At 46.0% G+C, this 26,404-nt stretch overlaps 1 protein-coding gene across 1 annotated transcript in view; it reads right to left on the bottom strand.

The window, feature by feature from the left end:
- Positions 1–26,404, bottom strand: part of BAALC (BAALC binder of MAP3K1 and KLF4) — a 149,124-nt gene that overhangs the window by 111,332 nt on the left and 11,388 nt on the right. Inside the window, exon 1 of the mRNA XM_089898838.1 lies at positions 1–26,404. This exon is cut by the window's left edge and continues 14,937 nt beyond it; it is cut by the window's right edge and continues 11,388 nt beyond it. The gene's annotated coding sequence lies outside the window, so the exon portion shown is untranslated.

A 26,404-nucleotide genomic window follows, 5' to 3' on the forward strand; every position in this document is an offset into this window, starting at 1 on the left:
TTCTAACTCGGGGAAGATGGTTCTTTGGGATATTAGTCTACCATCTTCTTGGTCTGCTGGCTTTCCAAATAAAGTCGCTATTCCTTGCCCCAACAGCTCATCTCTCAATTTATTGGCCTGTCATGCAATGAGCAGTATGAGCTTGAACTTGGTAACAAGACTTGATGAGGAATAAATTTAGAGAAAAATATCAGGAATTCTGCTTTGCAAATCAACAAAATTATCAATGTAAAAGGAGACATTAGGGACTTCCCTGGTGGTCCAATGGTTAAGGCTCCATGCTCCCAATGCAGGGGACCTGGGTTCGATCCCTGGTCGGGGAACTAGATCCTACATGCTGCAAAACTAAAATATCCCACATGCTGCAACTAAAGATCCCGCACGCTGCAACTAAGACCCGAGCAGCCAAATAAATAAATATTTAAAAATAAATAAATAAAAATAAAAGGAGACATGACAACTGACATCACAGAAAAACAAAGGATCATATGAATAACTATATATCAACAAACTGGATGATCTAGAAGAATTGGAAAAATTCTTAGAACTATACAACCTACCAAAACTGAGGAAGAAATAGAAAATCTGAATAGACCAATTACTAGTAAATAGATTGAATCAGTAATCAAAAATCTCCCAGTGAAGGAGTTCCATTTTGGCTCCTTTGAACTTAAACATGCTTGGGAGATAAATAGGCAACTGGATAGAGAAGATGGCAAGTCAAAGGAAGGTGGGTGTCGGAGCCAAGAACAAAAGTGAGAGATTCCCTGAGTGTAGAAGGGAGAAGAGAGGATGCCCTGGGATCAAACCTTGAAGAAACCACTCTGTAGAGGATGGGTAGAGGAAAAGGAACTTGAGAAGAAAGTTGAGAAGAGGAGGGCAGAGAGGGGGAGGAAAACCAAACAGGTGTGGTGTCCCAGAAGCCGAGAGAAGAAAACCTGCAGCACACGGCAAGTGATACTCAAATATTTCTTCTCTGGATATCTCCATGTGGCAATGACCAGCTTGGGGTTGCTGAAGTGAAAGTTCGTGTCTGAGGACCTTCAGTTTCTGGACTAAATCTCTCTCATCTCTCTGGGCGGGAAGCGCCTCATCTTCCACGGAGCCCTCACTGGGCAGTGGCGGCAGCTGGCTGGGCTCCTTTAGTTGGCAGTGGTGGTTCATGATGTGGTGTAACCGTGGCTCTGTAAACTGAGTTGTTTGGTTATCATGATCTACAAGATATATTCTCCCGGAAACTGTACTCTGGACTTCCCAACCGAGTGGCAGTGGTCCAAGTTCATCACAGTTCACGCTGTTGAGGTCTCTGGGTATCCTGGGGTCGTGCTGTGTGCTAACTCCAGTCTGCGTGTGCAGGAAGTAAGAGAGTATTCAGGGGTTTTTGTTTTTTGTTTTTTGTTTCTTGCGGTACGCAGGCCTCTCACTGCTGAGGCCTCTCCCGTTGCGGAGCACAGGCTCCGGACGCGCAGGCTCAGCGGCCATGGCTCACGGGCCCAGCCGCTCCGCGGCATGTGGGATCTTCCCAGACCGGGGCACGAACCCGCGTCCCCTGCATCGGCAGATGTACTCTCAACCACTGCGCCACCTGGGAAGCCCTGTTTGTGGATTTTTCGATGATGGCTATTCTGACTGGTGTGAGGTGATACCTCATTGTAGTTTGTTTGCATTTCTCTAATGATTAGTGATGTTGAGCATCTTTTCTTGTCTTTGTTGGCAATCTGTGTATCTTCTTTGGAGAAATGTCTATTTAGGTCTTCTGCCCATTTTTGGATTGGGTTGTTTGTTTTTTTGATATAGAGATGCATGAGCTGCTTGTATATTTTAGAGATTAATCCTTTCTTAGTTGCTTTGTTTTCAAATATTTTCTCCCATTCTGAGGGTTGTCTTTTCGTCTTGTTTACGGTTCCCTTTGCTGTGCAAAAGCTTTTAAGTTTCATTAGGTCCCATTTGTTTATTTTTGTTTTTATTTCCATTTCTCTAGGAGGTGGGTCAAAAAGGATCTTGCTGTGATTTATGTCAGAGTGTTCTTCCTATGCTTTCCTCTAAGAGTTTTATAGTGTCTGGCATTACATTTAGGTCTTCAGTCCATTTTGAGTTTATTTTTGTGTATGGTGTTAGGGAGTGTTCTAATATCATTCTTTTACATGTAGCTGTACAGTTTTCCCAGTACCAATTATTGAAGAGGCGGTATTTCCTCCATTGTATACTGTTGCCTCCTTTATCAAAGATAAGGTGACTGTATGTGTGTGGGTTTATCCCTGGGCTTCTATCCTGTTCAGTTGATCTATATTTCTGTTTTTCTGCTGGTACCATACTGCCTTGATTACTTACTGTAGTTTTGTAATATAGTCTGAAGTCCAGGAGCCTGATTCCTCCAGCTCCATTTTTCTTTCTCAAGATTGCTTTGGCTATTCAGGGTCCTCTGTGTTTCCATACAAATTGTGAAATTTTTTGTTCTAGTTCTGTGAAAAATGCCATTGGTAGTTTGATAGGGATTGCATTGAATCTGTAGATTGCTTTGGGTAGTAGATTCATTTTCACAATGTTGATTCTTCCAGTCCAAGAACGTGGTATATCTCTCCATCTGTTTGTATCATCTTTAATTTTGTTCATCAGCATCTTATAGTTTTCTGCTTACAGGTCTTTTGTCTCCTTAGGTAGATTTATTCCTAGGTATTTTTTTATTTTTGTTGCAATGGTAAATGGGAGTGTTCCTTAATTTCTCCTTCAGATTTTTCGTCATTAGTGTACAGGAATGCAAGAGATTTCTGTGCATTAATTTTGTATCCTGCTACTCTACCAAATTCATTGATTAGCTCCAGTAGTTTTCTGGTAGCATCTTTAGGATTCTTTATGTATAGTATCATGTCATCTGCAAACAGTGACAGCTTTACATCTTCGTTTCCAATTTGGATTCCTTTTATTTCTTTTTCTTCTCTGATTGCTGTGGCTAAAACTTCCAAAATTATGTTGAATAATAGTGGTGAGAGTGGACAACCTTGTCTTCTTCCTGATCTTAGAGGAAATGGTTTCAGTTTTTCACCACTGAGAACAATGTTGGCTCTGGGTTTGTCATATATGGCCTTTATTATGTTGAGGTAGGTTCCCTCTGTGCCCACTTTCTGGAGAGTTTTTGTCATAAATGGATGTTGAATTTTGTCAAAAGCTTTTTCTGCATCTATTGAGATTATCATATGGTTTTTATCCTTCATTTTCTTAATATGGTGTATCAAATTGATTGATTTGCATATATTGAAGAATCCTTGCATTCCTGGGATAAACCCCACTTGATCATGGTGTATGATACTTTAAATGTGCTGTTGGATTCTGTTTGCTAGTATTTTGTTAAGGATTTTTGCATCTATGTTCATCAGAAATATTGACCTGTAGTTTTCTTTTCTTGTAGTATCTTTGTCTGGTTTTGGTATCAGGGTGATGGTGGCCATGTTCTTGGATTGGAAGAATCAATATTGTGAAAATGACGGTACTACCCAAAGCAATCTACAGATTCAATCAGAACTAGAACAAAAAAATCTTAAAATTTGTATGGAGACACAAAAGACCCCAAATAGCCAAAGCAGTCTTGAGGGCAAAAAATGGAGCTGGAGGAATCAGACTCCCTGACTTCAGACTACACTACAAAGCTACAGTAATCAAGACAATATGGTACTGGCACAACAACAGAAATATAGATCAATGGAACAGGATAGAAAGCCGAGAGATAAACCCACGCACATATGGTCAACTAATCTATGACAAAGGAGGCAATTGAATACAGTGGAGAAAAGACAGTCTCTTCAGTAAGTGGTGCTGGGAAAACTGGACAGCTACATGTAAAAGAATGAAATTAGAACACTCCCTAACACCATACACAAAAGTAAACTCAAAATGGATTAGAGACCTAAATGTGAGACTGGACACTATAAAACTCTTAGTGGAAAACACAGGAAGAACACTCTTTGACATAAATCACAGCAAGATATTTTTTGATCCACCTCCTAGAGTAATGGAAATAAAAACAAAAATAAACAAATGGGACCTAGTGACACTTAAAAGCTTTTACAAAGCAAAGGAAACTACAAGCAAGATGAAAAGACAACCCTCAGAATGGGAGAAAATATTTGCAAATGAATCACTGGACAAAGGATTAATCTCCAAAATATATAAACAGCTCATGCAGCTCAATATTAAAAAAAACAAACAACTCAATCCAAAAATGGGCAGAAGACCTAAATAGAGATTTCTCCAAAGAAAACATACAGAAAGCCAAGAAGCACATGAAAAGCTGCTCAATATCACCAATTATTAGAGAAATGAAAATCAAAACTACAATAAGGTATCACCTCACGCCAGTTAGAATGGGCATCATCAGAAAATCTACAAACAGCAAATGCTGGAGAGGGTGTGGAGAAAAGGGAACCCTCTTGCACTGTTGGTGGGAATGTAAATTGATACAGCCACTATGGAGAACAGGATGGAGGTTCTTTAAAAAACTAAAAGTAGGGGCTTCCCTGATGGCGCAGTGGTTGAGAGTCCGCCTGCCAATGCAGGGGACACAGGTTCGTGCCCCGGTCTGGGAAGATCCCACATGCCGCAGAGCAGCTGGGCCCATGAGCCGTGGCTGCTGAGCCTGCGCATCTGGAGCCTGTGCTCCGCAACGGGAGAGGCCACAACAGTGAGAGGCCGTGTACTGCTAAAAATAAAATAAAATAAAGATAAAAATAAATAAAACACTAAAAGTAGAATTACCATATCACCCAGCAATCCCACTACTGGGCATATACCCAGAGAAAACCATAATTCAAAAAGACACATGCACCCCAATGTTCATTGCAGCACTATTTACAATACGCAGGTCATGGAAGCAACCTAAATGCCCATCAACAGATGAATGGATAAAGAAGATGTGGTACATATATACAATGGAATATTACTCAGCCATAAAAAGGAATGAAATTGGGTCATTTGTAGCGACGTGGATGAATCTAGAGATTGTCATACAGAGTGAAGTTAGTCAGAAAGAGAAAAACAAATATCGTATGGGGCTTCCCTGGTGGCGCAGTAGTTGAGAGTCCGCCTGCCACTGCAGGAGACACGGGTTCATGCCCCGGTCCAGGAAGATCCCACATGCCGCAGAGCGGCTAGGCCCGTGAGCCATGGCTGCTGAGCCTGCACGTCCCGAGCCTGTGCTCCGCAACAGGAGAGGCCACAACAGTGAGAGGCCCGCGTACTGCAAAAACAAAACAAAACAAATATTGTATATTAACGCATATATGTGAAACCTAGAAAAATGGTACAGATGAACCGGTTTGCAGGGCAGAAATTGAGACACAGATGTAGAGAACAAACATATGGAAACCAAGGGGGGGAAAGTGGCGGGTGGGGGGTGTGGTGGTGTGATGAATTGGGAGATTGGGATTGGCATATATACACTAATATGTATAAAATGTATAACTAATAAGAACCTGCTGTATAAAATAATAAATTAATTAAAATTTTAAAAAATTAGAAAAATAAAAGATTCATTAGGAAAAATAAAAATATAAAAGAATCAACAACAATGAATCAACGAGGTAAAACAGAATCCCAAACTAAAAGAGGTAAAAAAAAAAAAAAAAGCCTTGGCTATGGGGGCGGAGTTTAGGTGGGGGGGTGGAACTTTGGCAGGTGCGGGGGGGTGGGGTGGGGGGGTTGGGGGGGGACCTAGGCGGGTGGGGAGTGATGTTTGAGTGTGGGGCGGGGCCTAGGCGGGCAACGTTCAAGCGTGGGGCGGGGCCTCTGCTTAGGACCTGCGCAGAAGGGGGCAGGCAGCACGTGGAAAGGAGGGCCTCCGGAATGTGGGGTTCCCGAGTTTGGAGGTAGGGCCCTGAGTGAGGGTGTTTGGGTGGGGTTTAGGCCCATCTCGTTGGAGGGGGTCTCCGAGTGTAGAGGTGGGGCCCTGGGTGGGGTTTAGGGGCGGGGCTCGGGCTCTGCACGGCAAGAGGGAGGCTCCGAGGGCAGAGGATTAGGCCCAGGAGCCCAACAGGCTTCTCCGTGCCTAAGTGGACAGGGAAAGCACTGGCCTCGTTCCCTTCTGTTTCTTCGTACTCCTCCCCCACCGTCTCCGCCAGGGTCTCCCCCGTCGCCACTGGACCCCTAACCGTGGGTGGGTCCCGCTGGGTACAGGAACTCCTCCCCTCCCCCAGCCGCCCCTCAGGGGTACCGGTCCCGGAGGTCCAGCCTTTACTTTTGCTCCCCCTTCCCTCCCTCCCACTCCCTCAGGACCCGCGCGGCTGGACCTCCTCGGTGGGCTGAGGATCACGCCCGGGATCTCAGCAGGTTCCTGGGGGCCCAAGTGGGCAAGGGAAACCTGGCCACACTCCCTTTTGATCCTCTGTCCTCCCAGTGGTTCCCCAATTTCCCCCTTCGGGCGAGGGATCCCTTCCCCTCCCCCAGCCGCCCTTCAGGGGTGCCAGTCCCGTCCCGCCTCCACTTCTCCCCCTTCACTCCCCCATGCCCCATGTCCTACCCAGTCGCTGGGGGGTTCTTCCTGTCCCCTTAGGTGTCCGTGGTCCCCCACCGGTGCCTGGTAGGTGCCCTAGTTTTGAGGAGACGCGAATTCCGCGTCCTCCTAGTACGCCATCTTGACTGCGCCCCTCCAGAAGTTTTTGAGAGTAAATCCTGAGTTCTCATCACAAGGAAAAATGTTTTTTCTATTTCTTAAATGTTGTATCTATATGAGATGATGGATGTTCACTAAACTCATTGTGATAATCGTTTCATGATGTATGTAAGTCAAATCATTATGCTGTACACCTTAAACGTATACAGTGCTGTGTGTCAATTACATCTCAATAAAATTGGAAGAAAAAAATTCTGAAGAAGTTATTTTTGTCTAGATTTTTAAAATTCCCAACAATCGATTAAATGTTAGAATAAAGGCAGTTTCACTTGCACGCTCTCGAAATTTTACCTTTCATACACTCTTCTCAAGAAGGAGAAAACAAAAACAGGAAAGATGAAGAGTTTGAATTCAGGCCCCAAGAAAAAGATGAAGAGAATCCGTAGGATGAAGGGAAGGGACCTCCCAGGAGACAGTGCTCCACCAGGTCTGAAGGGTGGACTGGAAAAGATCTAAACTGGCAAAGGTCTGAAGGCTCTGGAAGAGATTTCTTCAAGAGGATAGAATTGAGAGCAAAATCTAAACATTTTGAGGGGAGAGTTAAAGAACGACAGTTTGAAGTGAAACTGCTGATAAGTACATAGAAAACTAAACGAAGAAAGTTATTCCTAAGGAAAATGAAAAGTTGTATAAGAAAAAGTAATCTAGACTTACTACATGGCTCCGTTTTCAATATCACCATGTAATCGATAAACACTGATTATCAAACTAAACAGAATTATGATGTAACTATATGGGCAGGGTCCACGTGTGTGCTGTGGGAAGAGAAAAGAATGGAGTTAAAGTCTCGTCTTCTCTAAGGGAAGGTCAGTAGATACTGCTTAAAACTGAGGGATCAAGAAGTAGCAAAATACTAGCATTTTTTGAAAAACCCATTTTTTTTGCTGTGCTGGACTCCTGGTCACACTTCAGTGACTGCAGTGCACAAGATAATGTGGTTGAAGATGATGGGAAGTGGGGGGCCATAATAATTACTAATGTTATAATAGTTTAATGTAGACCGTGTTCATTGGGAATTTAGAAGTGCTTAAAGAATCCCTGAGGTGGGCTGTCGGGAGACTCTTTGCAGGCGGGACCAAGGAGGGGCTGGGAGAAGAACTCACTCTTAAGGAAGAGAGAGTCAGGCATAAGCTGGGTCCAAAGACACTGAGCCCATTTCACATAGAAGAGTTGATCTGGGTACAGCAGAGGCTGATTCTAATTTACCAGGGCCAGTCTCCAATGGCCCTTATTCTAGAGAGTACTGGAAAAACAAAAGAGCAAAAATGCAAACAAAAGTGCCGCTTTGAAGTTTTGTAGCTTAAGAAGCATGGGACAGGCTAAGAGGAAAATGGAAAATCCCTGTGAGGAAATTGGCAATGACACCAATAGCCAGCCAAAGTTGAATGGCTACTATGTGCCCAGCAGGGTGGAGTGTTACGACAGTCCTATCTGGCAGGCACTACTGTTATTATTTTACAGATGAGAAAACCGAGTTCAGAGAGGTTGAATAATTTGTTCAGTATCACACAGCAATAAATTATGGAGCCAAACTCAAACCCAGGACGGCTCGACTTCATAGGCCATATCCTTAAATTTCTTTTCTGATATGATTAAGTAGGTGATTTAATTTCATGCGTTAAAGATTTAGAAGAGTTATTAGAATTATTACGCTGAGAATTCCTTCTCTCACCACTACCACCAGTCACCCAGCTCCCCTCCTCATAGACAACCAATGTCATTAGATGATGTGTGATATTCCCAAGATAGTTTATGGATTTCACTTTGCTATATAAGCAATAGATTATACATACTGTTCTGAACCTCACACTTTTCCCTTGGGAACATGTCCTGTGGACCCGTCCATGGCGGTACGTAAAGAACTTCCTTGCTCTGTTTCCAGCTGCAGGGTTGACTGCTGTGTGGAGGCACCATGGCTCTGTTTACAGTCTGCAGCAATAGACAACCACGTTTCCATTCGTGGAGTAGCCAACCAGCCAATGCACTTTATTCTGAGCAAATTCCACTCCCTCAGGACGGATCTTGAGGCTCTCCCGTGACAGTTAGGCTCCTTTAGCTGCAAGACACATCAGCACTCTCAGGTCGCCTTGACCCGTGGGGATTTATTGTAAAGACACTAGCAAGAAAGGAAACGGAAACAGCTGGAGAAGCAGGAGGCAGAGCAGCCCCGCCCAGCACCCTTGCCCCCTCTGCTGGGAGGTGCGCCAGGAGCTACCCTTCCTCTGCCGCTAAGGCTCCCAGCCCTCGGCATCATTGGGCTCCCTCTGGTGCACCTGGGTCCAGACCTCCACATGGGAGAGGTCAGGGTCTCCAGCGCCTGGCCCCCGGGCAGGCTCGGGGAGCTGCTGGCCAGTCAGCTGCCCCGGGAGCACAGCGCACCCCCTATCCCCCCCAGGTGTAGCCAGGCTGACGGGGTCAAGTGGGAGAGCATGAGTAGCCAGTGCATAAGGATCCATTTCCTCAGAATGAGCTTGGGACCCCTTGCTCAGAGCAAAAGAGACTCCTTGGTGGCACCCCCTGCCTGGGAATCCCAGAAGTGCTCAGGAGGAATTTGCGTGGGCTGCAAGTCCTGTTGAGCGAGTGAGGCCAGAGTCACAGAGTCCCTCTTGAGGTTACCTCATTTTGAGACCCAGGCTGATTCAGTCTATGGGGAAAAAACTGATCACATGGAACCACTTATCAGGCTTTCTAGCTTAAAAAACAATTTGACGAACCTTAACTCACCAAAGTCTCCTGAGGTAGGCATTATCGGTAGCGTTCCCATTTTACAGATAAGAAAACTGAGGCTTAGAGAGGTTGCCCGAGATTGCACAGCCAGTAAACGAGACAGAGCTGAGACTCCAACCCAGGTCTTCTGACTCCAGTTTCCCTCCTTCTGATTCCTCATCAAGACAAGCCTTTTTGTCAGCTCCCCTTCCCTCCTGCTCACCTGCTGAATGTCGACACTCCCACGGTTCTCTCTCAGGCCTTCCATTTCTCCCCTTTCTCCATATGCTTTCAGATTATTCTCATTTACTTCCTTCCCTTGGTCTAATTCCAAAAGCTTGATGGCCCCCGGTTTCTCTCTCCAGCCCAGACCTTTCTCCTGAGTTCCATACCTTTATATCTACTATCCTACCAGACACCCACACGTGGCTGCCCAAGTTACCTCCAGTGCAGTGTTTCTAAAATGAAACTCACTGTCTTTCTCTTTCAATGGCTCCTCCTTCTGTGTTCGCTGTCTCAGGAGCAGTAGCTTCTACTTCTGAAGCATCGACCATGTGCCAGTCACTTTATACTGCCAAGATAGTATCATCCCACTTCACAGGTGAAGAAACCAAGGCTGAAAGGTCTGAGCTTACTTGCACAAACTATAATACGAAGTAGTTGACAGAGCCAGGATGCAAACTGAGCTCTATTCTGCATTGCTCCCACTGGGCTAGGCTGTCAGGTAACTGTAGGGCCACAGCTGTTCACTCTGTTAAACAAGCCAGAAGTCATGGGTCATCTTCCCACCTGCCCCAACCCCAGCTTCTCACCCTCACAGCTGCTCCAGAGCCAAGTCCATCCCCAGTTCTACGTCCTAAATATTTCTCAGGTTGTCATGCCTTCCCTCCATTCCTCCATGACCAATCCACTCCCGTAAGTCAACCCCTAAATGATTTCTCCCCCATTACTGAAATAGCTTGCTAGTTTGTCTAGCTAGTAACTAGTTTGTTTAGCTAGTAACTAGTTTGTCTCTACCAACACCCCCCACTTCAAATCCCGTCTCCCTGAGAATGGGTTTCCTAAAATACACCTGATTATTGCCCCTAAGAGCCTCCAAAGTCTTCCTATTACCTTGAGGATGAAAACCCAACTCCCTGTTCCTGCCACGGCCTGTCCATTCAGGGTCTCTGCAACTGCCCATGGCATCATTAATAGAAATGGCTTTATCTTTTGGAGGTTTCCACTAAGCCAATATGCATACACCCTCATCACACATTGCACTGAACCCAGCCATCTATACTGTATTCCAATGAACTACAGAATAATGCTGCGTGAGAGCCATTTGTATACAAAACAGAGAAAGGCTGAAATGTGCAGGAACTATTGACAAGTCTACAATAATCTATCCTGCTATTATTTGCAATAGTGTGTTTATGTTGTCTTGGGTACCATGTAATTTGGTTTTATGACAGTGTAGCCAATTAGACCCAGGATGGCAGGATGTGAGTGTTGCTGAATGATTTATCCACACCTCAGGGAGAAGTACACTTCATAAACTATCCACAACTGTTCAAGAGAGAGCATGATTTGTGCTCTGCAGGCAAAGCATTCTGTTGTATGCACACTAACATATTAAAGGCTCAGAAAAACCCAGCAATGGAGAAAGTAGAGCAATTTTGTTCTCAGGAATTTTGTTCACAGTTTTCTCTCTGCACATCTATCTAGTAATATCTCCTGAAAGCATTTTCCCTCCACAGATGTTTGGGGGAAGCACTGGAATGGAATGCAGACACCCTCAAGGCTTCTGGAATTTCACCTACTCTGATGTCAGGATGCAAGTGCAGACCTGCCAGTCTCTGCAAGCAACAGCTCTGGTTAACTCCTGCTGGTCCTTCAAGGTTTGGTTCGGGTGTCACTTCCTCCTAGAAGCCATCAGACACACACACACACACATTTGTGACGTGTAATCATACGTGATCCCATAACGCCACTCCCTCATAACACTTCTCTGTATTTTCTATTGGTTGATAGAAAATTCAGCTCAGACTAGAACCTGAGGAGAACATACAGGCTCAGGCATCCTGACTGCAGCAGCCTCTACCTCAACCTCTTGGGTTCAAGTTCAGCAGGAAAGCAGGCTCCCTCAGCGGGCCCACCTCTTCAGTCACGTGTCCACTCACTGTGTGTGTGGGGGGGGGAAATTAGTTCAGGATTGTTAATACCTGTGGCCTGGACCACAGGTGCCACCTCTGAAGTTGAGAGGAAGCAGCCTCTCAGGTATGGGATGGCTTCCAAGAGAAAAGGTGGAGAAGGGAGGATATGAGATGGCCCTGGACTACCAGTGCACAGCCCAGAGCAAACACAGCCAGAGTTCTGTTTACTTACCGATCTCCCCTGGCTGAACTCCGGGAAGGTGGTCCAGGTCTCAACTCCATATCCAGCCCCGGCACCTTACCTGGCATACGTTGTTTGGAAAGAATGATAAAATGGGGACACAAAATGTTCAAAACAAGACCCCTACCTTGAAGGAGTTTATGGTCTAGTCCAAGAGTTAGTATTCGTACAGTAAAAATCAATGAACTGTGACAGGATGACAGGATATAAGTGCCAAATGAGTAATTGGGGTATTGTCAGACAGAGGACAGAGGAAGGGGACCACAGAAACCTGCCGCCAAAGCCCTACTCTCACTAGCCCCCAGGCCTCAGTAGGAGATTCAGGCAAGCTACCCCCGCAGGGGCCTGCATCCAGGTGGCTGGCTTGCCCCTGCAGAACTCCTGGGAATGGGGTTTTCCAACCTCAGTCTTTGAAATTCTTGGCTTTGAAATCTGAAACCCTAGGCCTCTCCTATTGCTAACTCAAGATTCAACCTAAATAAAATTAATGAAAGAGAACAATGGTTTCTAGCACCCCGTATTTAATAATTGTTTAAAACATGTCCCTATGTGAATATGTGTTTAGACACAATAAAGAGAGTGGGCTCTGTTGATCCTTTTATTCCCAGGAAAGGAGGTTCTAAGGTTAATTTATCTAACTAGAAGCTCTTTGTTAAGAGAGGAAAATTCAGTATGGTATGAACAGAAAAACATCTTGATTCTGACCACTGCTTCTTTAAGCAACTGCTGTCAAGTTGTTCTTCCCTCTCCCTGGATAAATTCCAAGAAAAGTCCCATAGATTTTCCAGTCATTCTATTTATTAATGAATAGTCTCCTTTTTCGAGTATTGGAAGTCCAGTTCAGTCTACCTCAAAGCGATAACCCCACATCCAGTTTACAATTCAGGCCTGACTCAGGCTAAGAAACTCAAAATAAAGGAGGAGGAACATGGAGGACTTCTCCCCAGTTCCTCACCTTGCTCAAATCCTCTTCTGATCCCTCCAGACTTGGAGCAGAGAAGGGGGACAGGGAATGCCAGGAGACTGCTTGATCAGCGCGGGTGTCTGGAACCAGTGCCTGGGTATGTCCTGCCCAGACGCTTACTCGTTCCCATGGGGAGCTTCTGCAGATCCCCCGGAGATCCCGCTGTGAGGACGCACTGCACACAGGTGCTGCTCCTCAAGCTGCCCACGTACAATGGCTCCCAGCCCTGGCTTCTGCCACCCACCCCACCCTGAGTCACTCTGCTGGGGTCACCTTGCCTTGCAGATGGTCCTTTGGGGCAGAGTCCCTTTCAAGGCAACTCAGCACAGCTCTCTTCTGAGGGTCCCCCCGCCGCCATGGAAACTCCCTCCTGAGCCCTGCGGTCCTGTGTGCAGCTCACTGCAGCGCACCCCTTTCCTCAGCCCGCCACCCTAGGCCACTCCAACCAGTCTCTGTATCAGTGGCTCAAGTATCAGTCCCTTTGTCCCTCCAACTCTGGAGGGTACCTGTCGAGCTCTCTGTGGGCGTTTCGAAGCCTCTGAGTTTCACTAGGCTTCTTGTGGGGACCGGGGGGTGTGAGGGGAGAAGCACCTGCCCCCCCATTCCTGCACAGCTCTCACTCTGGAGAACTCCTCCCTGCCTGTCTCTTGCTGGGTCCCCCAGCCTCATCTTACTTAGTCTCCAGGCAGGTGATGGGCTAGCGGTTTCCACACTGATCTCATAATCTCTTAGTGAGGCCTAGATATGCAGCATCCTATTTTCTTTTCCTTTGGGGGGTCTCTGCTGAAACTCTGAACCAGCAGGACTAGTTAGTTGCATCTGACACCCTGGTGCAGGATTCACAGCAGGCTTTCAAACACTTCTGCTGCTCCTCGCTAGCACCCCAAGAGATGGACAGGCCAAGCTCGTCATGAACATCCTCGCGTGTTACAGATGAGGAAAGTGGAAATGTGAGTTACACAGCTACAAGCAGAGGGAGCGGGAGGCTGAACCCAGCTCCTGTGACTCAATCTGCATGCTCTCTCCATGGCAAGAGGCCAGCGTGTGGGGCTGGAAGGATCCCCCAGTGGCCACCTGGGGGCAGCCCACAGCCCAGGCAGGGGGGGACTATGGAGGCCCTCTCCTCACTCATCACCTCCAGCCACGTCGGCCTTCTGACCTTTCTCCAGACACACCAAGTTCTTTCTCCTGCTAGGGCTCCTGTATTAGCTTCCTAGGGCTACCGGAGCAAAGTACCACAAACTGGATGCTAAAACAACCGAAATGTATTCTCATGGCTCTGGAGGCTAGAAGTCAGAAATTAGGTGCTGGCAGGATTGGTTTGTTCTGATGCTCTGAGGCTGAACCTGTTGCGTGCCTCCCTCCTCTCCAGTGATGGCCAGAAATCCTTGGTGTTCCTTGGTTTGTAGATGCATCACTCAAATCTCTGCTCCGTTACTTTCTTCCCCCACACCCTCATGCAAGCCCACACTTAAGACAGATGGAAATCTGATGAATGTACAAAGGCCTCTAAAAATCTCTCTAGGCCCCCAATCTGATGATCTGCCGGCTCCATGATGTCTGTTTTGAAACACTGAATTACAATTCAGGCCCATCTTTCTCTGCCTGACCCTTAATTGAGGGTGGTAACCCGGTCAGAGAAGGGCGATGTCCCTGCCTTCGCCTAGCGGGAGCGATGGCTCATGTGACGGAGAGAGAGGCGTGTTTTCTCTCTACATTAAGTAAACACCAACAAGAGTTAGGTGATCTTCCTACCCCCTGCACTGCCTTGTTCAGAGGAAGGATTTGACTTAACCAAATACAAAACCTGACAGGTGTTTCTCCCAAATGAAATCAGTGGGGAGGAGCTGAAGTGACTTTTCTTTTTATTTAAAGAAATGTAATATTTAAAGAGAGAGTTCTATTGCCCCTCCTTGGGGAAGGGAGCCCTTAATTTTCCCATCAACTCTGACACGTGTGAATCACAGCCCTTTCCTTCCTATAAAAGCATCATGATTCCTCACCAGCCCTGCTAGCTGTGGGCTGCGCTTTATTCTTCTGACAGGGCAGGCTTTCCCACAGAGAAGAACGCTGGGAACACACCACTCCCAGCTGCGTGTTATTACGAGCCAGGCCCCTGTTTACTTCTCAGAGATCGCGGATGGACCAGGATAACCTTAACGCCCGTTTGAGCTTGTGACGTATTCAGAGGGCTCTGCAGAAGGGCTATGCTCCCATCTTCATACGAACCAGGTCACCTGGGATGAGAAAGCAAACTGCATTTTTTTATTTCAAATTTTGTGCGTGAAGAAAAACAGGATTAGTTCTTGAATTAACTTTACTGAAGTATACATTATATACAATTAACTACACCCATTTTATGTATACAGGTTGTTTTGATAAATGGATACACCTGTGCAACCTCCATCCTAATCAAGACGTAGAACATCTCCACCATTCCCCAAAGTTCCCACGTGCCCATCTGCAGTCAGTCTCAGCCACTTCCACCCCAGGAAACCACGGAGCTGCTTTCTATCACCATAGATTAGTTGGCTTCTTATAGAATTGCATCTAAGTGGAATCACGTAGTATATACTCTTTTGTGTCTGGCTTCTCTAGCTCAGTATAATGTTTTTGAGACTCACTAAGGGTTTTGCATGTATCAACCATTTATTTATTCTAATGGCTGAGTAGTGTTCCACAGTATGGACAGATCACAATTGTCTTATCTACACACCTGTTGATAGGTGTTTGGGTTCTTTCCACGTTTGGCTATCGTGAATAAAACTGCTATGAACATGAATGTACAAGTCATTCTGTGGAAATATGCACTCATTTCTCTCACACACCTACTTAGAAGTGGATCAAACTGCTTTTCTAAAATTCATCAAATGTGATGAAGCAGACCATGATGAGGAATTTGGGGGAAATCTGAACATTGTAAGTGATTTATAAAAGAAATTATAATAGTGTAATACAGTGAAAATCCAAATAATGTGGGCTCCTGTAGGATGGGTGATATGGCAGCAGGTACGAGAGTCCTGGAGTCCAGGAATTTAACAGTCCCTTGTTTTTCTCCAGGCTGCATGAGCTTGGACAAGTCCCTTACTCTCAGGAACCATCACAAAATGAATATCTGATCCTTCTCTAAGCTTTAAGATCATCTATTGGAAAATGCTGGATCCTTTGAGAGAACTTTAGCTATAAAAAGCCAAGGTGGCGTACACTGTACTTACAAATATGGACTTAATGCAGGAGGTCAGGCACAGAACAGACACATGGTGGGTACTATTGCGAAAATATAACTAAAAACAAAATCTTCTCCCAACCCAGAAATTCTCTCCACAAAGTAGTGGAGAACAAAATCCGTTTTGTTATTGAACAAGCATTAAACCAGAAGCTGATGCACGGCACAGGCAATCCACCACGGATTACAGAGGCAGACAGAAATCTCACCCTTTTAGAGAGCCACACAGATACAACCCATGACATACATGTTCTCAGGATAAACCATCACTGGTCCTCAAGTCAGAGGACTTGACAGCACCATTGGTCATACTCAGTTCATCCTAACTTTACGTGGTAATTGGGGTGACCAGTTAGTTAGCTAACTGACTTTATCCAGAGGAAAAACAAACTTCTCCTCCTTCCTGACAGGAGGTTGTTTTGCAATTTAGAGGGGGGGGCGCCTGGCCTCCCACCTAAGCTGGAAGACAGGGGCCATCTCCCTTGGTGTTTGCGTTTCAAAGAGGTGCCCGAGGAAGCCATCCCTGGGTCATAAAAGGGACAAAATGCCCATCTAGTCTTTAAAAGGATTTATATCTCTCTCAAAGAAGGAAGAAAGTACTTACAATGACAAGCTTTCTGAAGGAAAGGGAAATCTCTTCCTTTATTTTCAACAGGGAAGATGGAACCCCTTGTTTTTCATTTGCTTTTGTCCTGACAGTACACAGTCAATGTTCCTTAGTCATGCATCTCCCAATCTGGGGCCTCAGGGTTTGGAGTGAGCCACCCCAAGGCTTCTACCCCTGCAACCCGACCCACACAACAGCCTCCGTGCTTAGTGTTCTCTTCCGATCTCACCTTTTCCATCTCTAACTCATTTTTATTCATGAGCTCTCTTCTCCTAAGAAACCACCCTCCTTTTTCCTCCCACTGCTAGCCCAAGGGTCCCTGCAATCCTTCTGAAGCCCCAGAAAAATCCCTGATCGGCCCCTCACCTCCGGAGGCCCCCGGGGGTCAAGGGGGACATAAGCGTCGTAGGGACCCAGGGGCCAGGCACTGTTTCGGTTCCATGAGTCAATCTCTGTGCTGGTCGCAGAGAAGCTCACTAGCTCCAAACCCGGCCATGACCTGCACACCCTCTTTCCTGAGCTGACTCCCCTATTGTTCTGTCTGAAAAGAGACATCTGTGAGCTGCCTGATCCAATTATGGCAGTTGCTTTCTCTCTAAAATGCCACCAATTTCTAAATGGTTTTAACTGAAATTGGGTGGCTTCCCTTTCTAATTAACTCAAGTGGCCTCTTCGCTGACGGTGACGGCTAAAATTACACCCCACTTCACTCTGAAAGGACTGTCCAAATCTGGGGAATGTGCAAGGTGACCTTTTTATCACCCCTTGTTTATCTGGGCTTGGTTGTGGGGAAGAGAAGGAAGGACACTGCTGGGCAGATGTGTAGTTTTACCCCCTTGGCTGCGAGGGCTGCACTGTGACCTACATGCGTAGTTCCATGCATTTCTGGCCCGCAGAGACTAGCCGACTCGGTGGGTGCAGAGCCAGAGAGTTTGTGTTTGATGGTGTGTGACACTGCGGGAAGAGGAAGACGGTTGATACTGTCATTATTTAAAATCACTTCCACCCACTGGGCTGAGTCACTAGAACGTCACTGCCTGGGATTTTGCATCAGTCTCAAAAATATACCTCTGCAGAGCTTTCCACGCTCAGAAGCATGCCCGTTCCCTCATTCAGGCCCCCTCAAAAGGAAGCCGCGTGGATCTCACGCACAGCTACTCCCTGTCAAGTGCCTCAACTCTCCCTCTGCATCTTCCTGACGACAGTGATGCTGCATGTCTGTGCACACTTGACGTGCCAACCTGAGCTCTGAGGGAGGTGGTGCTATCCCCCTACTCCCACACGCAAGAAAACGAAGATTCCAGGAGCCAGAGAGCAGCCGGGGCTGGAATCCGGGTTCCCTGCCTCCTGGTCTGATCCTGAACCAATAAGAGAGGTAAAGGGAACTTTGGGTCTGAAAACATGGACCCTCCGCGCAACACACACACACACACAAAACAGACCTGCAATGGCCAAATGAAAAGAAACAAAAATCCACTTCGCTGAAAGGATTGAACACTTGACATTTAGTTTCAGATTTCAAAACAAATGAGACCATTTCCTGTTTTTCTTTCTACCCCCACAGTATGATAAATATTCTCTCCCTCCAAGCCCAGAACAAGAGCCTTCCTATAAAGGCTTGGCTGGTTTCCAGGATACTTGTGACTATTCACAAGGAAAAGAAGGATTTCCCAGCAGTAAGTTCTAGTGGTTCAAAGAAAGCAAGCTTGGGGAGAGCCCTGTGTGACTTTGGGCAGTTGACCATGACTCTGTCTCTGGTTACCTACAGTTATTATTATCCCAGGGTTGTTATGAGGATTAAATGAGATAATGAATGTAAAGCACTTAGTACAGACACTTATTAAACCTTCTATAAGTGTTGATGATAATGATATTATAAATTTTCAATAATTATCTCATGCTACATATCTGACAGATACTAGATACTGTGAATAACGGCTCTGGTCTTACTTTTTCTGAGCACCTTCTATAATGACAGCCCTTTAAGATATCCTTTGTAAAAGATATTTAAGCATGTATCTTAAACTCTACTTCCAATAACGCTACCAAAACAAATCTCCTACAATGCAAACATTTATGTTTGTCCTATGGGTAACTGGAGCCCCCTACTGTCAGGGGAGCCCTAACTACCTGGTTTTGGGTTTTTTTCCCATTCAATTCTCAGTGAAACTCCTAGGAACCTTCTAGGAGTCCTGGAAAGGCTCAGGAGGATTGGTTAACCATGACAACACATCCCACACTGCTAAGACCATGAGAAAACCAGCCCTCTCCATAGTAACAGGGCATGCTCTCCAAGAGTGCGGTTAAGTTGGGATTTCTTGATGCTTCTTGAGTACTCTAGAGCTTCCCCCCCAGATAGAAGCCTCCATCCTCCTCATCTCCTCCCAAAGAGCTGAGCCCCCTCTTGCTGCCCTTCTGTACCTGAGGTGTCTTGGGGGCTCTTTGCTGCATGGATACCAACCAGAACTACCCGTGGCAGACACCTCATTGTCCCCACTCTGCCCTGCTCTGAGGAAGGGATGGAGCCTGGGAGCCTCCCTCCACCTCCTACCCTTTAGAACAGCCGTCCCCAACCTTTTTGGCACCAGGGACCAGTTTCGTGAAAGACAATTTTTCTACGGACTGGGGCGGTGGGGGGGGGGGATGGTTTGGGGATGATTCAAGCGCATTACATTTATTGTGCACTTTATTTCTATTATTATTACATTTCAATATATAATGAAATAATTATACAACTCACCATAATGCAGGAATCAGCGGGAGCCCTGAGCTCGTCTGTACTTGCCACTCACTGATAGGGTTTTGATATGAGTCTGCAAGCAATTGATTTATTACGGTCTCTATGCAGTCAAGCCTCTCTGCTAATGATAATCTGTATTTGCAGCCGCTCCCCAGTGCCAGCATCACTGCTTCAGCTCCACCTCAGATCATCAGGCATTAGATTCTCATAAGGAGTTTGCAACCTAGATCCCTCGCATGTGCAGTTCACAGTGGGGTTCTCGTACCTATGAGAATCTAAATGCCAGGACTTCCCTGGTGGCGCAGTGGATAAGATTCCACATTCCCAATGCAGGGGACCCGGGTTTGATCCCTGGTCAGGGAACTAGATCCCACATGCATGCCACAACTAAGGGTTCACATGCCACAACTAAGGAGCCCGCGAGCTGCAACTAAGGAGCCTGCCTGCCACAACTAAGACCCGGCTCAACCAAATAAATAATGTTTAAGAAAAAAAAGAATCTAATGCCGCTGATGGGGAGCGGCTGTAAATACAGTTAAAGCTTTCCTCAATCGCCCACTGCTCACCTCCTGCTGTGCGGCCCTATTTCTATCAGGCCACCGAGCAGCACCGGTCTGTGGTCTGGGGCTTGGGGACCCGTGCTTTAGAAAGTGAGGTCTAAAATCGGCAGTGGAGGGATCCAGTCACGTGACATTGGCAAGGGCTGGAGTAGAGACGTGCCATCTGCACAAAATTCAGACCAGCACTCCCACTGCTGATGAGTGGCTACTCAAATGAAATGTCCAGGTCCACCTGTTTGGTCATCTGAGAACTATAATAATAACATAACAACAGACAGACAGACGTATACAGCACTCTGTGCCAGGCGTGGTTCCAAGCACATTACGTGTATTAAGTCCTCCGTCTTCTCCTCAGGCCCCAGGATGGGGAGAGTGTGAATTCCTTCCAGGTCCTGGGGTAAGGAGGCACGGCAGGTAAAAGGAGGAAGGAAATGAGCGAGCTTTCTCTTTTCTGGAACATCTGCGGACTTGGAACCCCTCCCTACCTGCTCTGAGATGTTCTGGCTTGACAGCAATTCAGCCGATCTTGTACTTCAGAAATGCAGCATCTCCACGTATTTTCCCCCTGCAATGCCTGGTGCCCGTCCCAGCACCATCACCAGACCACCAGGTGGCCCCGAGGTTGCGCTTGCCTTCTCTGAGTCTCAGTTTCCCAGGTCATCGTCAGCGCCCTAACCTAAGCAGCTACCTCCATGTCCTCCGGCCTCAGAAGAATGAAAGACCCTCTATCCACAAGGGAAGGTCCAAAATGGACCCCTGAGCTGCAAAGTAGATAATATTTTGAGTCCTTTCAACATTGCCCAAGGAAAAAAAACAAACAAACCCATGAGTTTTTTCCAGAGTCAGAATTTTTTCTTTTGCTTTGTATCTCCTACAGCTAACAGTGACCAACACACAGTTGCCACTCAGCAAATGTCTACCCTGGAAATGAATGAATGATATATTTGTCCCACTGAGCACACTCGGAACTCCATTCAAGACTACCAGGGTTCAGTGCGTAGTTGATGAGGAGCTGGTGGTGGGCATTTCTAACCAGAACACAGTACCAATACGTGAGGGCAGAGATTGTGGAAAAGAAATACGTTGAGATTGTGGAATTATAAGATCCCTTGTTCACCTGCCAAAAACAGTTTGAGGGCAGACGTGTTGATGATGAGGGCAGAAACAGGCTGTCCTTTAGAAGCCCTGTCATTTCAAGGATTTCCCACCAGGTCAAAATTTCAGAGAGATTCCTTAAGGGGTCAATAAATGGATGCTGGGAGAAGAAATGAAGCTCTCTCTAGCTGCTCTCAGTGCTGTCAAACCTACAGGATTCCCCAGAATGAGCCCCCAGCTGACACCAACATGCCCAAGAGAAAGACCCACGGAGATAAAATGCGAAGGGAGAGATGAACAGGTTGAGAGCTAAATCTGCTCCTGTGAAAGGTGGAGAGAAAAGTTACCCAAAGGGAAACTCATGGAGATCGTGGAGACGCCTTATGAACGCATAGAGGGTTGAGGGCACTGAAGAGGCCAAGCAGAGAGGTGCGCTTTTAAAATAACCGATAACTGTATGTCGTTTTGATTAAATATTATTATTTTACCGCGTTTTTTCAAATGCAAATTTCGGTTTCCTGTGTTTTGCAACAGCAAAAAAATATTCACTGTCATATATTCAATGTTACTGTAGCCTTTGAGGAAGAGGAAATGTACCAGAAGCTGAGTTCAGATGAATCCAAAGAAAATCCCATTGCCCAGCATCTGTGGCAATGCCTTTTGAATTTTCAAGATTTTCCGGAAATCCATACACATCGGGTGCTTGACGGGCAGGCAGTTAGCTTTAAAAGCAGGCTTCTGCTTCGCTGTCTACCATAGATAGCATCAAATAAGCCAAGAGGCAGGTTGGGACCCCCTACAATCAATTCTACTGGACACAGCATTAGCCAGTCGGGCTTCTGGAAGGGCATCAATGAAAAGGCATTTTTCTAAGCTCCCCTGGTCCAAAGCAGGGCCTTCCCCAGTCTGGCTCCCCACTAGCTCTGGGAACTGCTCTCCTTCTAGTTTGCCCGTTACTCATTCCATTCCAGCCACACTGACATAAACTGTATTTATCCATGCCCAGCGATCTCCTGCCTCAGGGATATTTGCACTTGCTGTTCCCTCTGCTGGGATGCTCCCACCCCATGTATCTGTATGGCTCCCTCCTTCATCTCCCTTGTTCAAATCTCTCACTTTCTCAGGAACCCTGATATCCCATTTATAACTACACCCTTCCCCCCACATCTCCAGCTTTCTGTCTCCATTGCACTTGTCATCTTCTTACATTCTCTGTTTTACTTGATTTGTTGGTTGTCTGTCTTCCCCTTCTAGAAAGTAAAGTCCTTAAGGGCAGGGATTTCTTTCTGCTTTGTACACTGCTATAACCCTAGCACCTAGATCCTGGCACACAGTAGGCTCTGAAAATATTTCTTAAATGGATGAAGCAAATGAAGAGTACTTATTGGATTTGAAAGTGACTTTACCTTTTTCACAGATCACAAAGGGGCAAAGCTTAAAAAAATTTAAATGTTATTTGTGATTTTTTACCCATGTCCTTCTTGAAATATTAATATTATGAATGTTTACCACAAGCTTCTCTAAAAAGGCTACAGTTTTAAAAATGGATACAAGGTTTAAAATAGTAAATGATACTGTTTTCTTTCCTTCTTCTTCTATCTGCCTCATCCTCTCCACCATCACCATCACCTTCCCCCACCCCACCCCTGCCCTCCACTACAACATATACATCCTCTTGGATGTTTCCCCACTTAAGCATCTAGACTATTTTGTAAATTGAAAAATACCATGATGGAAGGAGAAAAAAAAAAGAGTCTGTTTTTAGTTTTAAAAGCCTAGGCCCTGAGAAAATTCAGAGCACAGAAAAATCATGAGTATGGGCCAGATATTTATACCCTCAGACTAGAAAAAGATTGTCCAGGCTACTGGGGGCAGAGACTAGGAGGACAACAGGAATGAGGGGGGAAATGGAGAGGTCAGCAGAGCCCGAGACAAGGGGCCCTTATACATGAAACGGTCTCTGGCTGAGGAGCTAAGTCAACATCCTCAGCCTCCATCCACCCTTTTGGTTGCAAGCAACATATCTGTCTAAAGATAGCTTAACAGTGAAGACACTTAGTCATCTTATATGAAGTGGTTTTTTTTCTGCCTGCGCCGCATGACATGTGGGGTCTTAGTTCCCTGACTAGGGATCGAACCCGCATCCCCTGCAGTGGAAGTGCAGAGTCTTAACCACTGGACTGCCGAGGAAGTACCTGAAGTCTTAAGAAAGAATTCTTAAGGTTGGTTTGGCAGCTTAATGTCATCAAGGACCCAGGCTCGCTCTTCTGCTATCTCAGAGGATTGGGGTTTTTCTTAGGATTGTCAACTCGTGGAGGCAATATGGCTGCCATGGCTCCAGGCATTACATCCTCATATAACTGCATCCAAAGAAGAATGAAAGGAGATGGGAGAGAAGAGTTCTTCTTGTGCATATTTCTTTAGCAGGGAGGAAAATCTTTCCTAGACACTTTTCAGCAGTCTTCTCTTTACATTTTATTGATGAGGACTGGGTCACCTACCCTCCCCAAGCTGCAGTGGAGGCTGGGAATGTCTGGCATATTCAGTCTCCATTGTAGGAGGTGAGTTCTTCCAACAGGGTATGAAGGGAAAAGGAATTTGAACAACTCTATGGAGAGACAACCAACAATGTAAGCCACAACCTCCCTGATACCAGGTTGTCTGTCATCCACTAGCCATCCTCCACCCCACCATTAGACAGGGGGCACCTGTCTGTGTCCAAGACTTGGTCCTTTTCTCACTTACACTTTAATGTCCCAGGACAGGCATAAAGCCTCTTCAAGGAGAGGAGGTCCCTAGACACTTGTCAAGGTGATGGAATTGGAGGAGGGAAATGTTCCACATTTGTATCTGGAGGCTAATGGGAGTACTTGCTCAGGATTCAACTCCTTGCTACCCCTCCAAGCCAGGACACAAAGGCCTCCCCAGCCCAGATCACACTAGAACATGGAAGGCTCTTAGCCACTTCAGGCCCTGCTATCAGAATGATCACTAGCAAAATACCATGAGAAGAGTGAATCCAAAATTGAATGCTTTTATTTTGCAACTGGTAGTTTATACCTTTTAATCTCCCTCACCTATTTCTCCTCCCCCCTCCCTCCTCCCCTCTGGCAACCACCTGTTTTCTGTATCTATGACTCTGTTTACATTTTGTTTTTTTTGTTTTGTTTTGTTTTGCGGTACGCGGGCCTCTCACTGTTGTGGCCTCTCCCGTTGCGAAGCACAGGCTCCGGACGCGCAGGCTCAGCGGCCACAGCTCACGGGCCTAGCCGCTCCGCGGCATGTGGGATCTTCCCAGACCGGGGCACGAACCCATGTCCCCTGCATCGGCAGGTGGACTCTTAACCACTGTGCCACCAGGGAAGCCCTTGTTATGTTTTTTGATTCGTTTCGTTTTTTAGATTCCACATGTAAGTGAAATCATACAGTATTTATTTTTCTCTGTCTGACTTATTTCAGTTAGGTCCATCCACCTTATCACAAATGGCAACACTGCATTCTTCTTATGGCGGAGGTGAGGCCAACAACTTGTGGTCTAACAAGCCCTCTGAGTGATTCTGATGCACAACCAAGTGTGAGAACCACTGAAGGAAGGGTTGGGCAGAAAATGGAGGAAAGCAGTGCAAGAAAAGAGAAGAAATGATAGTTTCTGGAGGAAGAAGTGGTCAACGGTGACAAATGCAATGGAGTCAAGCAGAGCAGAAACTACATCTGATGAAACAGGATGCTCTCAATGACTTTGCCAGGAATAGTTTTTCCATGGATGGGAAAACTGAGGGTTTATCTGGAATTTAAAAAAAAGGGGGGCAGTAAAAGGAAAAGGAGAGATCAATAGTAGCTGTAGAGGGACACAGAGTCAAGGGAGAGTTTTTAGGATGAAAGAACAGAATTATGCTTATATAATACCAAGGGGAAAAATAAACAAGAAAGAAGCAAACATTACAGGAGCAAAGTGCCAGATGCCTGTGACTGGACAGTAAGATCAAGCAGAGTGTTACATGTAGCGGGAGCAGGGAAATACTGGTTGGAACAGGACATACCTTTCCAGAAATGGGCAGAGAGAAGGCAGAGAGAAGTCCGGAGGTGTTGGAAAAGCGACGGTGTTTAGCGCTTGGCATGATGCCTCGCACCCAGCACGCTCTCAGGACTAACAAGTCCAATCACTTCAAATTACAGTTAAGTCCCCTACATACGAACCTTCAAGCTGCGACTTTCAAAGATGCGAACGTGTGTTCACATGTCCAGTCACGAAAGTTAGTTCACGTGTCTGACGTACACTGTCACGTGTGTGCATCCTCTACAAGTGGTTGTGCTTTTGTGTACTTTATTGTACAGTACTGTAGAGAATACAGTAGTACAGTACCTATTTCAAGCCCAGGATGTCCAGAAGCAAGTGTAAAAGCAACAGTGATGTAGCTGGTACTTTTCAAGGTATTGTTCTGTAAGAGTAAAAATGTTATCTCTATTTTTTGTTTGTTTTTTATGTATTATTTGTGTGAAAAGCATTAAAAACCTATTACAGTACAGTACTATACAGCCGATTGTGTTAGCTGGGTACCTAGGCTAACTTTGTTGGACTTATGAACAAACTGGACTTATGAACATGCTTTGGAACAGAACTCGTTTGTATGTAGGGCTTACTGTAAACCCGGTTTGACCGCTCAGTGGCTGTGTGGCCTTAGGCAAAGCAACTGACCTCTGAGTCTCAGTTTCTCCCATCTGTGAAAGAAGAGACCAGATCTTAAGCAGAGATCAAAGGGGCAGGAGTTGGGAAGGGGCCTTGAAAAATAGGAAGATTTGGGGCTTCCCTGGTGGCGCAGTGGTTGAGAGTCCACCTGCCGATGCAGGGGACACGGGTTCGTTCCCCAGTCCGGGAAGATCCCACGTGCCGCGGAGCAGCTAGGCCCGTGAACCATGGCCGCTGAGCCTGCGCGTCTGGAGCCTTTGCTCTGCAACGGGAGAGGCCACAACAGTGAGAGGCCCGTGTACCGCAAAAAAAAAAGAAAAGAAAAATAGGAAGATTTGGAACAATTCCTATGAGGAATGGGAGACAGAGACCAGTAAAAAAAAGCATGTACAAAACATGGGAAAGGGTACATACCAGGTTGTAAAACCAGAGTGGTTGTAAAACTTAAAAATAATGTTCCAGCTCTGGACTGAGATTCTAGTCCTTATTTTGGTTCAACTTCTGTACATATCTAACAACAAATAACCCCAAGCCCAGGACTGTGTGGTTACTGGGTAAGGAAGAGCTGCTTATAATGGATTAATTTTATGTATCATCTTGACTGGACCACTGGGTGCCCAGATAGTTGGTCAAACATTATTCTGAGTGTTTCTCTGAGGGTGTATTTGGGTGAGATTAATACTTAAATGGGTGGACCTGAATAAAGCAGACTGCTCTCCCTAATGTGGATGGGCCTCATCCAATCAGCTGAAGGCCTGAATAACACAAAAGGCTCACCTCCT

This window comes from Delphinapterus leucas, chromosome 17 (assembly GCF_059928025.1).
Source record: "Delphinapterus leucas isolate spDelLeu-1000000601 "Yukka" chromosome 17, BTC_Dleu_Yukka2, whole genome shotgun sequence".
NCBI classification, from domain to species: domain Eukaryota; kingdom Metazoa; phylum Chordata; class Mammalia; order Artiodactyla; family Monodontidae; genus Delphinapterus; species Delphinapterus leucas.